The sequence below is a fragment of the Chrysemys picta genome, chromosome 5, assembly GCF_011386835.1.
Source record: "Chrysemys picta bellii isolate R12L10 chromosome 5, ASM1138683v2, whole genome shotgun sequence".
Lineage (NCBI taxonomy): Eukaryota > Metazoa > Chordata > Testudines > Emydidae > Chrysemys > Chrysemys picta.
Genome location: NC_088795.1, coordinates 98,467,001 through 98,483,296, shown reverse-complemented (window position 1 = coordinate 98,483,296; position 16,296 = coordinate 98,467,001). Strand labels below are relative to the sequence as shown.

Below are 16,296 nucleotides of genomic sequence, written 5' to 3'. Positions count from 1 at the left end.
TCAGGAAAAAGATCAGCAGAACTCAGTTATTAGCCCCATGGAAGCCAGTCATGCCTTAATATTTCTGTCAGTAGAGGCTAACCTTAAACAAGCTTGAAAATGAAGAAATAGATACAACAGCCATACAAATTAAGATAATACTCCAAAGCCTACAAACAAAAAATCAGTAACACATGAATTTTAGCATTACTATTTGTACTGCAGAAGCCACAACCAAGGTGTGGCTCCATTTTGCTAAGCACTGTATGCACTGACAGCCCTGAGAAAAGCTGACTAACTAAACACACAATGGGGATGAGGATCAGAGGTGAAATGACTTGCCCAAGGTAACATAGCTGGGAACAGACCCCAGGTCTCCTGACTTCCAGTAGAGTGCCCTATCCATTAAACCACACTGCCTCCATCATGAAGCATATAATTTCACTAGAAGGTCTTTAAAATGAAGATGGAATTTGCATTTCCAGATTAACACAGATTATTCTGTGTTAATCAATCAATTTTAGCTGGACAAAGTGGGTGAGGTAATATCTTTCACTGGACCAACTTCTGTTGGTGAGAGAGACAAGCTTTCAAGCTACACAGGGGTCTTCTTCAGGTCTGTGGAAGCTTGAAAGCTTGTCTCTCTGATCCACAGAAGTTGGTCCAATGAAAGATATTATCTCATCCACCTTGTCTCTCTAATACCCTGGGACTGACACAGCTACAACAGCGCTACATACAACAATTTCAGCAAAACAGAGAGATTTGCTGGTGCATTTTGTGCTTCTCTAGAGGTGCAAAAGGACTGGAAAGGGAGGGAGAGGCTCACCAGGAGCAGGTGGAAATACACTCCGTGATCCACTTAGAGATTCTGTAATGAGATTGCTCAGCCTTTTGATGGGTCAGATATAGCCAGACAGAGATGGGAAGCAGTGTTCCCTCTAATTTTTCCCACCCATGTGCGGAATGAATTTTGTTATGTGAACCAATATGGAGATGATTTGAGACACATGACCTTCATACTAGTGCACATAACAAAATTCACGTGGTGGGGGTGGGGCCGAGGGGTTCAGAGTGTGGGAGGGGGCTAAGGGTTGGGGTGCAGAGGGTTGGGGTGCAGAGGTGTGAGAGCTCCATCTGGCGGTGTGGACTCTGGGGTGAGGCCAGGGATGAGGGGCTCAGGGGTGGGGCAGAGGGTTGGGGGGGGGGGGAGAGAGAGGACTCCGCCCAGCAGCATCTGGGCAGGGTGGGTGGAGGGGGGGGGGGGGGGGGGAAGAGGCACTTCTCCCCATTGTGGCAGCTCCAGGGCTGGGGCTGCAGGATAGGCGCCCCTCCCCCAGTCCTGGCAGGTCCAGCCGTGCCACCTCGCCCAGGTTTGCGGCTGGGTTCGGGCCGGGATAGGGGAGCTCTGGCTGCAGCAGGTCTGGGCCACAGCAGCGGCACCCCTCCCCCAGCCAGGTTCCTTGAGCGCCTGTGCGGTGCAAAATAGGCTGCTATGCAGCCGCATGCCCACACAGCTTACAGTGAACTTAGGGGAGACAGCCTAAAAGGTTCAGGTCTTTTAAGGTAATAGAGCAGGGCTCCAGAAATGTCCAAAGATGCCCTTTCTTCTTCAGAATATGGAAATATCAGAGTAGGGAAGCCTCTTCCCCTGAATTCTGGCAGCATCTCCTCTATGGCTCCTAAAAGTAGCAACAAGGCCCACTTTGCTGGTAACAAGCTGTCATGAGAAAGGTCCCTGAAGAGGGTTGAAGAAAGTGTGGGCAGGGGGTAAGGAGTGAAACTGGATGAGTGAAACCAGCCAGAGTGATGATCTCTAGCATCCAATAGCATGGCAGATCACATCCAGTGGAATGGTGCGAGGTAGCTTCCAAAGATCATGCTCTCTGAACAGCTCTGTTGTGATTCTTGACAGGCCCATCAAATTTGCTAGTGAGCTGCTGGAGCAGGGTGCATCATCAAGGAGGCAGAGAGGCAACCTCTGTTGTACCTGGGTTTCTTCCAAACCTGATAATCAGTTTGTCTGGTGTGTTAAGATGGATTCCTCCTGTCTTGTCAGAGGTTGTTGATGGTATAGCTTGCAGTATAGAGCTGGGATGTAGAGTTCCCAGGGAACACAAGAGTGCAGGGCACTGCCTGTCCGTTTAGTGGATAGTTCCATGCCTTAAAGGGGCAGGTCTTTGACTGTGGCCTTCACTTCCCTGGGAATGCCCAATACTTGAAGCCATAGATCTGGCCATGGTGTCTAAAGCATACACTGATGCCTTGAGGGCCATCTTGACCATTAACTGCCCTTTTATCATTATTTCTTTGAGCTCTAGCGTGTTCTCAGGTAGGAACTTTGATAGAAAAGATATTACTCAGTTCCACATCTGCAATGGGGTGGCCACCCTGCACAGTTTAAGATGGCCAGGCAGGCCAATTAGCTCCCCGGGCTGCACCTGAAGGAGCAGCCAGGGAGCAGGGAACTAACTGAGAGCAGGCTCAGCTGTGCAAGAACAGGCGGGGCCTGTATAAAGCCGGGTAGCTGGCAATAGATAAGGACTGCTGGGAAAGGCTACAGGAAGGCAGGCAGCAGACAGTCCCTCGGAAGAGGGTTGGGAGCTGGTACAAGCAGAATGAGAAGGGGAACCTGGTGTGTCAGGAAGCAGTCCAGGGAAGGAGCAGTGAGGGCTGGAAGAGGAAAGCCCAAAACTGCTGAGGTGAGGGTCCCTGGACTGAAACCTGGAGTAGAGGGTCAGTCCCGGTTCCCCTGACAGCCATTGAGGGAGAGGCGCCATGGGGCAGTGAAAGGGAAGATTGCCTAGGACTGCTAAGGTGAAGGGACTTTGTTACCTCAGAAGAGGGGAACACTGAATGACCTAGCCGGAAGGCTGAGTCACAAAGAGGACACTGTGGTTCCTGGGGCTCAGAGAGAGGCTGCAGACCAGAGGGAGACAGAGAACCATAGTGTGCAAACTGCAGACTGGGTGTCAATCTCAAGAGCTAGTTCTCAGAGTGACCAGGAGGAGGCATCAGACCAGAGGTGAGTGGTGCATCCTGTGGTCAGTTCAATAAGTTATATACAACCAGTAATTGAAGGGAGACAAAGGAATAGGATAACCCACAAAACAGGTCAAGCTGCTATGGGTCCTTGTCATTTGGGATGCTTCGGTTCGATGTGGATTTGCCTACCTGGCTGAGATGATCAAGGAGGCTGGATTGGGATGGGCACAGAAGTACTCAAACCCTTTTTGAGGGTCTTCATAATGCTTCTCCACTTTTTTTTGTGGTGAGTAGTACCATGGCAGGTGTTGGCCACAGGGCCTTAGTGGGACCAAACAGTCCTTTGTTTATTGGGAGGGTGATCCAGGCCCGAAGTTGTCAATACGTTGAACAATTTATGAGATTTTTCTTGTATGACTAATACCTATTTCTAGAGTCTCTGTAATCCTCATAAGTAGTTTTTGAAATGACTTGAAGTCATTTGATGTCAGAACCCATGCCAAGGACACCACTTTGTTGGTGGCAAACTGAAAGGTTCTTAGGTGGTAGGTACAATGTTGTTGCTGCTCTGGCCTCTTCTGGCTCCCCTTGGTACTCCACCATAACCGGTGATGGTGGTTTGGCCAGGGATGCCACAGGGGAGTGTGATCTTTCTCTTCCTAGACTGGGATGGTGATCAGTTCTTAGAAGCATATGAAGGCAGACTCTGGCAAGCCCACGGTAACAAGCCACAGGGATATAGAATATCAGGGTTGGAAGGGACCTCAGCAGGTCATCTAGTCCAACCCCCTGCTCAAGGGGGGGGACCAATCCCCAGACAGATTTTTGCCCCAGATCCCTAAATGGCCCCCTCAAGGATTGAACTCACAACCCTGGGTTTAGCAGGCCAATGCTCAAACCGTGAGCTATCCCTCCCCCTGCCTGATATTGGCCAAATCAGTGCTATTCCTGATGCAGTGAGGGTGGCTGAGCTCTGTAAAGAGAACCACCTGGTCTTTCTATTATCTTGCCCACAGACCTCAGCAGAGGGGGTTCTCTGCTCGAAGATGGGAATATGTGCCTCAGTGAGAAGTACATCACCATTAGGGGTAGTGCCAAGGTATACAAACCTCTGGGCACTGGGGTCTGCATCAGTACTGGTAAGTACCTTGGTACTGAGGTCATTTCCAATTCTTCCAAGGGCATGTTCAGTAGCCTCAGTGATTCTGCTGAAGGCAACAATATAGAAGATGGTTTCATCAGCGCCAGAGAATCTTTTTCCCTCTGTCAGGGAGGTAGGCAGTCCCTTATTATTAGCTTTCTATGATGTGTGGGGCTTAGTGATTTTCTCCTGAGAGACCTGATGTGTTCTTTCCTTGTGGGAAGACACTGAGCTCCATCTGGAGTCGCTGCACTTGTGTTCAGGGAGGACTCTCTCAGTGCCGAGCCTAGGTATCAGAGGCGTTAGTGTTGGCTCCATTGGTGATGTTGTCAGCTTCAATGCTGGCGGTGTCAACGTTGGCAACTGGTATTTTCTTGGTGCTGTCTCTCTGCATTGGTTTTAGGTGATGTTTGTCTGCTAGGTGGGGCATTCAAGGAAGCTGGCTTGCCCAGTACTTGATGAGTTCTGGTACCTGTCTCCTCCCCGTATGAAGGAATCTCCATAGACTGTTCCAGCAAGTGAAAATTCAGTCACTCATCCTTTGACTTGAAGATAGCAACTGTCACATTGTGCATTTATCCAGTTTATGACTGTAGTAGAGTGTAGCAAGGCCCCCTTGCTCCTGCTTCTGCTGCATTCACAAATCACTCAGACCCTGGGGCTCAGCAATCACTGGTGCAGTTTATGTACAGCATGCACTCCTACCTCCTTCTCACCACATACAGCTTGTCAATATGTTGAACAATTTAATACGTTTTCAGCCTTAAGGACTTCTCAGCTTCTGCACCCAGGAGGGAAGAGCTACCACTCTCCTTCTACTCTCTGGCTCCGCACCCTCCCCACCCCCACATTCCTTTCTGCCTCTGGGCCTGTATGTGGCCCCAGGCTAATTAGGCTGGCAGCTGTTTCCCATTTGCCAATGGTGCAAGTTTCTCTAGACAGCTCCAATTTACCTCCCTTAATTGGAGCTATCGTGCGAGAGGGCTGGCTCAGGAGTTCCTGCCTAGTACCCTGTCAAAATGACACTCTCCCAAACAGAAGAGGCATCTGCTGTATCCATCTTGTAATTAAATTAGCCCATTGCAGACCTTGAAGCCACAGGTTTACAGTCTGCCTGTTAAGGCACCCTGTACAGGGTGAGTATATAAGGGGACTGTACAGGAGAGTCTCACCATCCTGCTGCAGGGGTATCGCAGCTGCCACATTCTTTGTGCCCTCGTACGGGAGCATGAGGAGCCACAGGGTGCATGCATAGCCTATCAGTTATTGCTATTCATTAGACTCTGATCTTGCACACCTTAGGGACAAGCACACCTACAGTGGGATCCATACTGACATACTCAAAGAACTCAGAGTTAAGGCAGATAATGCCTTGAAATTTTTAATCTCTCTCTGGCTCAGTGACCTTTACACTTTGAAGAGCTAAGAGCAAGGTAAACTGGCTTAAAGGTCTTCACTGTCCTGAGCTATTAGCCTGTATCCTTGTAGCCATTCGAAACATAAGGAGCTGAATCCTAACCCATGAATTTAGTGACTTGGACAATTTAGGAGCTCACCGAGGCACTGGAAGACAAGAAAAAGACCTAAGCCTGCAAGAGCTCCTGCAGCCCTTACAAAAATATGCAGAACCATGGTTAGTGCTTATGGTTTTCAAGGAGTTTTTCCAGAGTAAGGATTGCAGGTTCATAGCTTGGGCTCGGTTCTGAAATCCTTACACAGCACCAGGCTGTGAACCTTATTTTTGCACTCTGCTTTCCAGTCTGAGCTGACACCATTCTTTTATATAATCCCAGCTGGTAGTCACATGATTCAGTCACCTGTCCTATTCCCCACCCCCACCTCCAAAATTCCCAACTCCTGGTGATCCTTCCAGGAACTACCGGTCCCAGAAGACCTGTTCATAAAAAGAGGTTCCATTTGGAACAAGATTGGCTGGCCCTGTCCCCTAAGAGGACCAAGACAACCCTGTTATAGCCCTATAATATTTAAACTTGTCCATTACACAATGTAATTATGACACAGGCAAAAAAATTTAGTGTAGGACCTTTAACTCATTGCAAGTATTTTATATTACAATGCAAAAAGTGGTCCCTCTACTCTTTGCCTCTCCCTCTTTCAATTATTGCATGAGTGTATTTTTTAATTCAAGTAAATTACTGAAATAGCATGAAATGAATTTAATACGAATAGTTATATGTGCAACCAAACTGATAAGTATAAAGCTAATCAAGGATATTTGAAAAATCTGCCACTAAATATTGTTACATGAGTATAACTGGATTAAAATTAAAAATAAGATTCCAGCTACAATTAGGGCTTGTCTACACTTACGGTGCAACTGCACTACTGTAGCGCATAGTGAAGACATTAACTACGCCAACAGGAGAGCTTCTCCCATCGGTATAGGTCTACACCGGCAGTTAGGTCGATAAAACCCATGAGCAACACAGTTATATTGACATAAGTTTGTAGTGTAGACCAGAGCTAAGACTGCAACAAAAACACTACAGAAAAAGAGAAAACTACATTTTGTTTATAGCTGAAATACACCATTTTAAAAGAGGACAATTCTTATTTCCATCTAGTACAAAGTAACTTTTGTTAAGAAAATGGACAACTAAGTGGATACCCACAGTTAATGACCAGAACATAGATATGGCAGAAGTCATATGAACTGCAAATGAACACTCAGCCAATGATCCTGTGAATTCTTATTCACAACAGTAACATTCATGTATAAAGTTATATAATATGTAAGAGTGTGCAAATGGAGGTTTCCTAAGTCTTGAAGAAGAGCTCTGTGTAAGCTTGAAAGCTTGTCTCTCTCACCAACACACGTTAGTCCAATAAAATATATTATCTCACCCACCTTGTCTCTCTAATATCCTGGGACCAATGCAGCTACAACAACACTGTATACATTAATATTTAATGACATTTGAGGAGGGTTCTTTTGTTTACTTTTCTTAAGGAAAAAATGGAGTTTCAGGTACCTGAACAGTGAACAATAGTAGAAGCGTGTCAATGAAATTCAGACCCGTGTTTTTGTTTTCTGTGTATTATATTTTTGTTTGTATAATTGTAGGTACCATAAATGCTCAAGATGCACAATATTATGATGCTACAGTCCAGAAAACTATTTATAGTTCTTCCTGAGGTCTTCAAAGCATCTAGTACGATATTGCACATGAAAGTGAGTTGGTTTAGACGTTGCCTCATACTTAAACCTATGAAAAGACTTAGGATGAGTGTACAAAGCTTCTTCCTGACTTTTGTTATGAGATAGCTATCAACTGGCTGGAGAAAAACAGCCCTAATTTGTGTCACAGGCTAAAGCTGCCTCCGTAGCCCCAAAATCAGGGGAGCACAAGAGAGGGGAGCAGGCACCATTCTCTGTGCTGTCTGGTCCGGCACAAAGCACAAGGAAACTGAGTGACACTGAATCTGGCCAGAGGTGTTGATCAGTAGCCCAAGTACAAGCTCTCCTGAGAATATTTACGGCCTGGACTACACTTCAAAACTGGATCCACCTAGCTATGTCACTCCAGGCTATGAAAAAATTTTGCTCCCAACACTGTAGTTGGATCAACCTAACCCCCAGTGTAGGCGTGGCTAGGTTGATGGAAGAATTCTTCCATCAACCTAGTTTCCGTTGCTCAGGGAGGTGGATTAATTACAGTGACAGAAAAACCCCTTCTCTCAACGTAGGAAATGTATACACAATGGTGCTACAGTGGCACAACTATCACACAACTATGCCCTTAATGTGTTTGGGAGGGACTTAAAGCAGAGAGAGCACCTCTTGATTGGGAAAATGAGTGGTGATGCAAATGTGTAATTTTTAACTGCCACTTAACCCCTATATAGACCTAGACAGTGTTAAAAAATATGTTAGCCGATTGTGGTTAGTACTAAGATCTACCCAATCCTGACTGACTAAACCATTTTTAAACATCACAGTCTCTCTCTGAGTAGGTGCTAAGTACTGTTTAAAAATGTTATTAACTAACCTGTGTTAGCCAATAGGTTTTAAACAGTCACTCATCTTCCCAGTCTAGACAAGGCCAAAGATAGAAACCGCAATCTGACTGGGAATTTAAGCTTAGCTTACAGATAAATTTTCTATAAGTATATCTATTTCAGATAGGGGGTGTAATTTTTTTTAAACCATAATTGTTAACCCAGTCCATCCCCTCGTGTGGATGCTGTTATATTGATATAAAGATGCCTTACACCAGTACAGATATTCCTATATGAGAAGAGGAATAAGCTATACTGCTACACAGCACTCTTATACAGCACTAGGGGCTTGTAATGCTTTAGCCATACCAGTATAATTAAAATGGCACAATCTGTGAGTGTAGACAAGTCCTTACACCCACAACTGGTTTTAATTGTGCTTTGAAAGAGCTGTCTCATCTGCGTGAGTTTTGTTCCTTTAATTTCTCTTTATTCAAAAGCATTAAACAGAAAGTACATGGATATTGTGTATAAAAAGACTGATCCTGAGTCAGTCACCACTCACTTCCCTCTCAACGAGGAAGAAACGTACTCCTGAATGCCTGAAAGCTGAGACAATAGGAGTACAGAAAATAAACCAACAAAATTACTTACTCTCCCCAGTTCTTTGGTGGAAAGCTTGTATGGAATGGCAGGTTTCTTCAGCCCTTGCTACTAACACCAGCAGCACTCACCCTCTGAGGACACACGCTGAAGAAATTAACCTATAAATGTGGGTGGGGGGAAAAACAGAAGTATGTCACATACAAGCCAGAAGTTATCCAAAAGCTCTTCTAAACAGTGAGCAGAGGAGAAATAAGTAAAAACAGCTAAACTCCTGAAGATGAGAGTCCTTACAGCAACACAACAGTTGGCAGGGTAGCTCAAACCAGTGGCTTCCACTGGATTTAGAAAGCACTACAGCAATTACTTGTAGGTCCCCTTGGAAAGTGTCCACGTTAAAAATGCACTCCCTTGGATGAATGGGGGAAGAATGGAGGTAAAGGGAGACCTGGATCTATAATCATATAGTAACCCAGAAAGACGCGTCCTCAGTTTGTGCATGTCATTAGTACAATGTCTCCTGCAGGAGAAATCATAGGTTGGTATGAGACACAATGACATCTAAAGCACGTAAGGTATAGTAGTTGTAAACTCAAATGGACAAATGACCTTTTAAATTATCTCCATCTCCACATCACTTTACAGATGCCTGTATTCTTTCCCATACTCCAAAGCATATTTTTTTATAAAATTAACAATTCCCTTCCCCAATATTAAGGATCAGTATGAAAATAAAACATGTGCCTTTAAAAATTAACGCAGATGAATACCAAACCCTGAAAAAGGCAAAGTCACTAACACCAGGTTTATAACATAACATTAAAAGTGTTTTCGGTTTGGTTCTTAAAGGAACCAAGCAACTAGTCTATTTTTTGGAAAAGGAATAAATGTATTTGGAAACAGTAGTCTTGCAATCTGTACACTGTATGTCAGTCCAGATCCCAACAGTATGGTCTCTCCCACTCTAGACAAATGATAAAGGGTGAGGCTTTTGAGTATTGAAAATATATTGGAATCTTTAATACAGTTGTAGAAACAAGGATTCTTTCTACCACAAATACTAGGCATTTCTCAAGTGCGGCCACCGTGATGTATGCGACTATCAGGGGCTTTTCTTGAGGCCACAGCCTCCTGGGCTGTGATGGAAGGGGGGCAAAGTAGCGGCCCTTCCCCCACCCTGGTGCTCCTGCATGCACCACCTTGGTGTTGATTGCTGGGGCCAGCAGCAGGAGTTGGTCCCTGCCCCTCTCTGGAGACACTTAAGGCACAGTGCTGTAGGAGCAGGCAGCTGGTGAGTTCCCCACCTTCCCAGGGACAGTGGGGCTCAGGGTTTGGGCTTCAGCCCTGGGGTGGCAGGTTCTGGACAAGGGGCTTCAGGCTCCAGGCCCTCGTTGCCTCCCTCAACCCCCCCATCCACCCACCCCCATTGCCCCTGGCCCCCGCTGCCTTCCCAACCCTCCCATCCAGGGCTTACTTTGTCCCCAGGCTTGACAGCGCTGAGTAAGTCTCCTGTGAAAAGTGATACTTGCATGTTGTTAATATCACTTTTCACAAGAGGCATCCTAGCTAGCACTAGATAGATTACAATGATTTGGACATGTATATGCACATATTTATTTGTTTTTCCTAAAGCTAATTAAGTATTTTAGGGAAACGTGTGGCTACACTCCGAGGCGATCAAAAAAATTGTCTTGAGAACCCCCTAGAGACAACCCAACGACAACAGATCTACACAAAACAGATACTTATTTTACAACAAGAAAACACATGTTCAAAGTAACTAGATTTCTAGGTAGGAAGTTACCATTTCTACTTTATATCTGGAGCCAGGCAATGTGGGATGTAAATATGATAGACCCGAAGATCCAAATCTTATTCACTGCACTGTTTTAAAATACCCCCAACAACAAAAATACACTTTTTCTTTAGCAAAAGCAGAACTCTAAATCAAACCAAAGTTCTGTCTGTTTTTAAAAGAGAAATGAAACCTCTCATGTCCATTTAAAGCGGTCTTGTTCTGTTAGAAGTCCATTTACTATAAATCCCCTAAAGTACCAAAATGCAACATATCATTTGCAAGAGATGACTGACATTACAAGAACTTTTATTTTCTTAGTCACACTTCTAAACTTGATGCAACGCAAAATGAACTTAAAAAAAAAATGGTATCACCCCTAAGATGTTTCAAAGAAAAAGATCAATAGTGAAACTCATTATTTCTAATTATAGAACTTCAAATTCCCTTTTTAGTTAAACCTACAGAACGTTCCATCCATTCATGTTTACAGGGAAAAACAGAAGAGAAACAAACTGCCCAACTTCCTGATCCATCAGTTAAAATCGATGTCCATAACTAACAAGAATATTAGTCTTCAGTGTTTAAAAACACTAGGTTATACGCAATACAGCATTAAACTTCAAGCTATCATCAGGTGACTGAAGATTTTTCTCTGCTTTTGACTAGGTCCACCTACAGAAAACATTTTTGTTCAAGGATAAGAGCTAAGGACCTAATACTTTTAACACTTGCGTACTTGCTCAACTTTATACACGAGTAATGATTTCAAGGGGACTACTCATGAGTATAAGCAGTTACGCATTTGTGTTTGCAGAAATAGAGGCCTAAGTCTGAAGACCATCAAGTTTACCCCTCCAGGTTCTAAAGATGAAACCCAATCTACTATACAGTGAGCCCAACTAAACTACAGACCTTACAACAATAATTTATTTATTTTTTAAATAAAAATGGACAGATTAAAATGCATTTCATGTCTATAACTAAACATGGAAGCAGGAGCGCCGCCAGCTTTTCTGCCGCCCTAGGCAGCGGAAGATCCCGCCCCGAAATGCCGCCCCCACAGAGGCGGTGGAAGGTCCCGCCGCTGAAATACCGCCGCGGTCGGCACCCCCCAAATTGTAGCGCTGTAATGGGTTGCTCCAGCCCTCCATGGAAGCAATTAAAAAAAAAAAAAAAAAAAAGCTTAAACAAATCTGTTGTGATTGAAAATTTATAAGACAAGATTAACACCAACACCTCTCAGTTCAGGATTATTTTCATTAGTAGACAGCAGAACAAAGAAGTACTACACATACAAATCATCATACTTCCCTAAGAAACAAAGAAACACCAAGTGCACAAAAAAAACAGGGTTTTCCCACCATCACTTCCATAGTTAGCCAACGACAGATTTGTTGAAATCTCCCTAAATTTGGAAAGTGCACCCATAATGTGGTGTAATTACATTCAGCACCTTGAATTTAAAAACCAGGATAAACAAGATCAGTTGGGGGCATGTGCCCACATAAGGAGGAGGGAGAGCTATTAAATGATGGCTCACCAGACCATCTGCAGAGCTTGGTAACAGAACAGGGCCAGCTCTAACTTTTTTGCTGCCCCAGGCAGCAAAAAAAAGTGCCACCCCGCCGAGCCCCCGCCGAGCGCCGCGCCGCCGGACCCCCCTCCCCCCCCCGAGCGCCGCACCCCGCGCCGCCCCCCCCGCCGAGCGCCGCATCGCCGGAGCCCGCCCCCCCCAGCCGAGTGCCGCGCCGCCAGAGCCCCTCCCTGAGCACCATGCGCCGCGCTACCCCCCAGCTGAGCCCCACACTCTGGAGCTCCCCCCGCCGAGCGCCGCCGGAGCGCCCCTCCCCCCCGTGGAATGCCGCGCCGCACTGCCCCCCGCTACCCCAAGATTGGCCGCCCCAAGCATGTGCTTGGTTGCCTGGTGCCTGGAGCCTGCCCTGAACAGAACTGACCTTTTCAAACTATTCCTCAGAGTTTTCCAAGAAAGGGCAATAACATTTGGCAGCAAGTCACAAAGCAAAGCTTTGTCAAGATACACAGGGGATCAATTCAACGGTGCCAGAAATAATGGTGTAAGTTCCTGAAATGGGTGTAAATGCACACTCCGTCTTATATCCTCCTGTTGGCTACTCTTCAGGCTACAGTCCTCTCCCCCCAGCCTGCAGTGTACACCCACCTTCCCGCATGTCATTTACACCACTATTTACTGCACCTCTGAACTGGGCAGGTTTGAAAACAATTAGTGGAGGAGGGAAGAGAAGAAAAAACATCTTTTTTTGCCCCTGACTACAAACCTTAGTCTCCCAAATGGGATCCCAGACAGCCAAAGCTGCAGCAAGGTCAGTCTCCCAGACCACACAATCCAGGTTAACTCAATTAGTGAATTAGAAGCAGTACATTGGAAGACAGATAATATGCAGTTATTGATATCCTCCATAAAAAACAAATTAGCAATACTTAGCACTCAAAAATGACCAAACTGGAAGGCCAAGTACATATTGCTACAAATCAACTGGACTTCGAGAACATATTTATAAAGATGGCTACCTCTGATTTTAAGAGGTTCACCACTCTCTTTATTAAGGGGATCCCTTCTCTGGAGAAGTGTAAGGAAACTACAGAAAACTCAAAATCAGGCAAAATGTTTTCAAAAGCTGGGATTCTCAGTGGTCAAAGAAACCGGTAGCCCAAATGAATGAGCCACTGAGCGATACTGAAATGACAGCGTATCAGCATGGAGGATGACCGTATGTGTTACTGAATTTCAGTAAGAACCAGATGGCAAGGTTAAGATTTGGGAGCCATAACCACTGTAAGATGTTGGACAAAGGTCACTTTCTCAATGCCCTATAAACAGTGGGGTAATTCTATATGAAGAGATATAGGCTCCACGCTTATTTCTCAGATTAGTGTGACTTAACTGAGGTTAAGACGAAACTTGCTGATGAAGGAACCACTGCAGCTGTTGTCCATGTATTTTTCTTTCTAACTATACTTCGTAAAAACGGTATGTTCTGGGGCAGTGAAACTTCATCTGGTTTTAAGAGAAAGGAAGAAAAGGAAACTTGAAACATTTTCTTAGCTAGCATAGATAAGCGTAATTCCGTTGACTTCAGTGGAACTATGCCAATCTACATCAGCTGAGAATCTGGGTCTTTATTTTTAAATAGCAGTTTCTGTTCATAACCTCTGTGAGGCAGCTGTAGGTATTTCTCTGATGATGTCCGATGAAGAGCAGATAGCCAGTGTTCCAGCAGAGGTCATTGTTGAGATACTATCTGTGGTAAACAAACAATTCTCTTCTGCTTTCTCCCTCAAAGAGGCAGTTTGTTGGAAACAACAGGGCACAGTCTGTTGGCACCAGGGAACACAACAATTGTTAAGAGGGACAATGTCACCTCTGAACCCTTCCTCTACCCCTGTAATGGTTCCCTATATCATACCTCTGTGCAGGAGGAAAGGAACGTGTGAAGGGAGTTATGGCTTGCACAGTAATCATAAATCTGCCAAATTAATACATACAGCACATACGGGCCCTTTGGCAGGGTTCCAGTGGCTCTGGAAACCATAACATTAGATTTCCTGACTTTTGTGCTTTTAAAATCTGAGCTATAATTATGAGCTATAGCATGAGGGTTTTATATATATATATATATTTCTGTCTGCAGTATCTATACGAATAGATATGTACACAAACTTCTCTCTCTCTCATTCACACACACACACACACACACACACACACACACACACGCAGTATTTATGTGATCATCAGAGTGGATCACGCTTTTCTATTTAAGTAGCCTGTGATCTCCGCATTTTGCAACTATGCTGGGATTTTTTATTTTTTCACTCCTCTAATGAACAAAAAATCCCCTTCCCCCCCCCAATTAATAAAATGGAGGGACGAGTGTGTCCACATATTGTCAATACTTAACAGCTACTGGATGATTATTTATTTGGGGGATGAATTACTCTTTCATTCCCCCTTGAATAATTTATTATTTTAAGTTCTAAATGTAGTAAGGGGGTTTACTTGGGTTATTTGTTTTTGTTTGTTTTGTTTCAAGAGTTATTTTTAACTGTTTTCATACAAACTCAACTATTTTCCCATACAGCGGGGGTTCTCAAACTGGGGGTCGGGACCCCGCAGGGGGTCGCGAGGTTATTACGTGGGGGAGTCGGGAGCTGTCAGCCTCCACCCCAAATCCCGCTTTACCTCCAGCATTTATATTGGTGTTAAATATATTTGAAAAGGTGTTTTTAATTTATAAGGGAGGGTCACACTCAGAGGCTTGCTATGTGAAAGGGGTCACCAGTAAAAAAAAAAAAGTTTGAGAGCCACTGCCGTACAGGAACCTGCCAGACATATTAACAAAGTTTCACTTCAATTTGACATAAGCAAAGGATTCTTTCAACATAGTGAAGAGTAAACCTCTAACTTTTACACTCAAAAGAATTATAGGAAAGCAAAGGGCAAGGAAAATTGTTGTCACAGCCTGAAGAATTTCCTGTCATTTCTAATATGTGCCTTTCTCATTGGAAAAAAATGCTCAGCTTCTTTGAGAACAGCCTGTGCCAAATATTCATTAAACATTAGACAAACCTTCAAAAGCAAGCATTTTACATATTAATACATTTTGTGACCTAGAGAGCCTAAAGGAGAAGAAAGAATCTATTTTATGCTGTTTTTCTTCCCCTCGCTAATTTTTGTTGCGGTTAAACACACTAACTTTTGAAAACAGGCTTTCATTTCTCCCTATCCCATTTCAACGTATAGGAAGGAGAATCTCCCTTTTTTGCAACAGTGACTAAAACATTTGAGGGATTTCAGAATAGGTATTACTTTATTTATATATTTTACAAACACTTTTCAGTAATCCCAACCCCAAAAGTTCAAAAATGAGATTTTTAAAAAATAATAAATTTGGGGTTTTTCTGGATTTTGGGCCTTTCAGGTTCACGTTTTCAAGTTTTTCTCTGCAATCATGGGGACTAGAAACACATGGTTTTGTTTGTTTGTAAATAAAAACTGAGATTCTCAAATAATCAAATGGCTCAAGGAGCTAGGATTTAAGAAAAATACCAAGTATCATGATACAATCAAAATCACTGTAATTTCTCCATTTTGTGCTGCTTTACACACAAACCCCAATTAGAGCTGGATCAGATCCACGTTTGGACCTAGTGTCCAGAAGAATGGATCACTCAGGCTATGTCTACACTTACAACACTGCTGCAGCGCTTCAGTATAGACACTTACTACAGCAACAGGAGGGCTTCTCCTATCACTGTAGGTAATCCACCTCCCTGAGAGGTAGTAGCTAGTTCGACAGAAGAATTCTTCCAATTCTTCCAAATTCTAGCACTGTCTACACTGGGGGTTATATCAACTTAACTATGTCTCTCAGGGGTGTGGAGTTTTCACACCCCTGAGAGACATAGCTATGCCGATGTTACTTACCGGTGAAGACCAGCCCTCACAAACCTATATCCTTGACATGGATGCAGGGTGAACTGTCCATCACACGATATCACCATGTTCTTCAACTGCTTTAAAGTCTGAAGTGGAGCAAAAGATGATGCCAGGTGCTCTATGCATTTAGGATAGTTGCTGTTTGTAATTGGTTCTTGTGGATGGCTACTCCATGGACCTTTAGTTGCTTCTGAATTTACTGTAAATTTACCACTCAAGACACCAGGCATCTCTGCACAGTGGCTAATGCTCTGGAGTACACAAATTTCAGAGCTAAAGTAGAAGGGTAGGGGACATTGATCCAAACATTCTTGAAAAGCTGCATGTTCATGTACTGTTTCCTCTCTTCACCCC

General features: G+C 44.2%; 1 protein-coding gene across 18 annotated transcripts in view; it reads right to left on the bottom strand.

Annotated features, from left to right (window-relative positions):
- Positions 1-16,296, bottom strand: part of APBB2 (amyloid beta precursor protein binding family B member 2) — a 339,661-nt gene that overhangs the window by 237,705 nt on the left and 85,660 nt on the right. For 14 of the 18 annotated variants that reach the window (XM_065596923.1, XM_065596915.1, XM_065596917.1 and 11 more), the window contains one exon: positions 8,720-8,829. The exons of the other annotated variants lie outside the window; for them this stretch is intronic. The gene's annotated coding sequence lies outside the window, so the exon portion shown is untranslated. The remainder of the gene's footprint in view (positions 1-8,719; positions 8,830-16,296) is intronic. 18 annotated transcript variants of the gene reach the window in all.